Source organism: Cibotium barometz, chromosome 24, assembly GCF_041138505.1.
Source record: "Cibotium barometz isolate CiBa-2024 chromosome 24, ASM4113850v1, whole genome shotgun sequence".
NCBI lineage: Eukaryota > Viridiplantae > Streptophyta > Polypodiopsida > Cyatheales > Cibotiaceae > Cibotium > Cibotium barometz.
In genome coordinates, this window is record NC_141069.1 from 48,798,957 (window position 1) to 48,803,123 (window position 4,167).

Below are 4,167 nucleotides of genomic sequence, written 5' to 3' on the forward strand. Positions count from 1 at the left end.
CTCTGATTTAGACTATTGACCAAGACCAAATTCCTTCGTCAATGACGATGTGATCAGTGCAGGGGAAATGTACTGAAATCACCCACCGAATCTGAAACTAAGTTAAGACATTTGATTTTGATTTGAGGATCAAGTTGACAGAATTCGAGAAATTTTGTTTGGAATTCAGACCTGGATCTAGAAGTACTGAGATACGAATTTAAGATTATTCATGGTTTTCAAACAAAAATCAAAACTGAAAACTTGCATAGAAACCCTGTTTTCTTAAAAGACTGTCTTACGCCAGAATGCTGGAGGGAGCATTTGGCATATATATTTATCTAAGGGAAGTTCGGTTGCAACAGCTGGCGGGGGCGGAGAGTGTTCGAGGGACAGCTCACGCGGCAAAGCCTGCCGAGGTCTTGACTAGCCTCAGTATGGTTAAAATGGTGCGCTTCCGGTACGATGGACGAGGGCCGACGAAGCGGTCCCTGAGTGAAGTGCCAGGACACCTAAGGAGGATCCTAGAGGGTTCTGACCAGGCAATGCATGGGCTCACGGTGCCGAGGACACCCATTCGTATGTCGAGGAAGATATTGTATGACAGACCAATGTTATTGTAATCTATCGCTGGATCTCATTGTTGACTCGCTGGTCTCAACGGAGAGTCCAGAGTGATACTGTTTTGTGAGAAACAAAGACTCAATGGAAATTTTGAAGTATGACATGTGTAACCAGTAAATTGTTTGTCAATGGATTGTTTTTATTAAAGTTTTAAAGAGGAGTGTGTGCGTATCTGTTTTCTAAAGCTAAAGTTAAGAAAGGCATTTCAATTATGGGTGGGTGAGTACTTGTTTGGTTCCACCGATTCCAGTGGTGGTAGGGTGGTGGTGGCTAACCCATGGGCCGGATGGGGTTAGGCTGGAATCATGAAGTTTTAATAATCAAACTGAAAAATCTTAGGATTACGCTAGGCTTCGAGTAGATAGTTAATGCCCTGATAAATTTCTCGATTGAGTGGATCAACGGCTTTGCCTAATCTTGATTAGAAAAAAAGCATTGAATTGCTCAGATGATCAAATTATATCAGTGATAGTTTCCTTCTATCTGGTTTATTCAGGTGGAGGATAGTTTAGATTTTGATCTCGTTAGAAAACTCGTTAAGAAAAATTCAAAAAGGTGGAATCGTCCCCGCTTTCCGGGCATGGGAAATTTTCCCGATTTTGGTTTTCGGAGTGACCACCAGCCTAGTCTCGTGCCCGGATATTTGTGGGCGAGGCCCCGAGTGAGAAACCTTGCCCCACGCATGAGGGGACTGCTTCCGCTATCAGCTACCGAGAATCCGGCGCACAGAGGGGGCAGAGGGATCTCACAGTTGGTATCAGAGCGAGTTGAAAGCTAATAAGGATAAACAAATTTTTATCAATAAAAAACTCAAAAAAAGCATTTTTCATAACGTATTTTCATTCCGTAAGCTTCTTTAATGAAGAATTTTTAATCAAAGAAATTGTTTTTATAGATGGAAGTTCCCTATTTATCTGGTATTCCCGACCTCACCCAGTCTCAAGATATGACTGCGTTCGCCTTCGAGCATCTCATTTCTTTCGCTTCAAGTCGAACAAGCCGAGCAAGGCTCACACGCCATTTCGAGGATTTATATTTTCCTGACCCAGCGGGGAGAGATGACAACATAAGTGGTTTGCAGGGCAATTTGTCCATGCCTCTTGCGACCGGCGTGTAATGTTGAGCAGAACCTCTCATTGGCCATGATTCTAATAAAGCTGAAAATGACACGTGGTGTCATTATATATCATTCAACACCTCGAAATTTCAGACTTTCATGCCGAATTTATAGACTCCTTAGTCGATTTATCCCTAAGGAGAAAATAATAGCTCCATTCGCAGTTAGAGAACTTATATAACAGGGCATGACTATGGCCCAGTACGGTCCTCTTATACGTCTCCCGAGGAGATTTTGAATTCTGGAGCCGCTGCTCTATGTACATATTGCAACTTTTGTATAAATAAAGAAATGTTCTCCGGAGAAAAATTCCCTATTGTATAAGTGATTGTTTATGTGGATGATCTGATAAAGAAAAATCTGTTATCAGACATATGTCATAGATCTCCAATAAAATCATTGTCTTGTTTAAGAAATTATTTTCTGAACCTCTTAAGTCTTAGGATCTCGTGGATAATATCAAAATAAAAATTTAATAATATATAAATTTTTGGCAGAATCATGAGACGAGGAAACCGTGGCCGTCAGCCAGACCCTCTCTCTGAAGATGACGAGCTTGACCCTGATGTTCGCAAGGCTCTTCATGCAGGAACAGAATTCTCAGAGAATTATTAGTAAAATGGAAGTTCTATCCTTTTGAAGATGCCACCTGGGAGAATGAAGCCGATCTATTACGGGATTACCCCCAGTGTGCGAGATGAGGACATCTTGCATTTTTCAAGTGGGAGAGAATGTAAGATTCCTCCCCAGCCTCTCAAGATGTCCAGCATCTTCCCCTGTAATCAAATCCCTCTTCAGAAATATAAAAGATCTTGTTTCTACCAGTTTTGGCCTAGAGAGAGAAAATATTCTAGAAAGAGAATATTCAGATTTTAAATATTTTTGGATAGAAAAATATCTCATCTTATTAAAATAAGTTCCCCTGAAACAAAAGTTCAAAAACATTTTCAAAAGGTGCATTAGAAACTATGTATAATCTGTACAAGAGGCATTATCCTGGGGGTGAAGATTTTTTTCGAAATTTTAAATTAAGGTTCCCATGGACCAATAAAATTCATCCAAATTTAGGGAGGAGATAAATGAAGAATTAAAAGAAAAATCCCCCAAAAATGAGTAAATACTCACATAAGATTAAGAGTTGACTAAGGACAAGGTTTAAAAAAGAGAGATATTTAGGTGAAATGATGCATTTTTGACACCTCTGCATGGGGGAATTCCCCTCATGAAGGAGGCACCTATTTCACATGCTTGAATGAGTTTTAAACTCCCAAATAATGGGATATTTTTATCTCTCCTCTCTCCTGTTTCAACTAGATCCAAAAAGTGAGCAAAACTGACCTAAAAATGGTCAAAAATTGACCAAACTGATCTGGAAAATTCTAGAACCAGTTGGCTTGGTTAGAAGCTCACTTTTTCCTATAAATAGAAGCCCTCCCCTTTGTTGAAACTTAATAGTGTTTTGCACTGTTACCCTGTCTCTCCCAAGTGCCAAAAACAGTGAATTGTATTCATAATTCATTAGTTTTTGACCTTCCTTCTTCCAAAAGATTGGTGGCCACTCTTGTCTCAAACAAGAGTTGAACCCTCAAACCATCAAGCCAAAGGAAAGCTCTCAAAATTCATTAGTAAGTTGGTGATTCTTCTCTTTTCCATTGGTTTTTATGGTTTTTTATACTTTTTGTCTTCTCTAAAATTGCAAGTGATGTTATGCCTCACTGCAAAAGGCATTCCCCTCTCTTCTCTAGTAGATCCAACCATTCTCTATCCTAGGTGAATGATTAATGATTAAAGTCAAGTTTTTTATAATGTTTGTCTTAAATAAGTAGAAAAATGTTTACTTTAAAATAATTTCAATACTCTTGGTACACTTTTAATTAATTTTAGAGACTTAAAAATTGAAAAATGGTCACCCATACAAAGGAGGAGATGGCGAAATTTTTGGAAATTAGTGAAATAAATTTCATCTTTTATTATTCTAAAAGAGTAGATCCTTATGGTTTCTATATTCTAAAGTGTCATTTTCATGCATAGAAGATGCATTTTGATTATTTATATAAAAGAAATTTAGTTTTATTATAAAAGTATTACTTTCATTACTATTGATTTTTATGCATAAAAGTATGCATAAAAGGTTATTTTTTTAATTATAAAAGTGTTACTTTTATCATATTTGATTTTTATGCATAGAAGTATGCATAAAAGATTTTTTTTAATTATAAAAGTGTTACTTTTATCATATTTGATTTTTATGCATAAAAGTATGCATAAAAGATTATTATTTTTATTATAAAAGTGTTACTTTTATCATATTTGATTTTAATGCATAAAAGTATGCATAAAGATTATTTTTTAAATTATAAAAGTGTTACTTTTATCATATTTGAATTTCATGCATAGAAGTATGCATAAAGATATTTTTTTATTATAAAAGTGTTACTTTTATCATA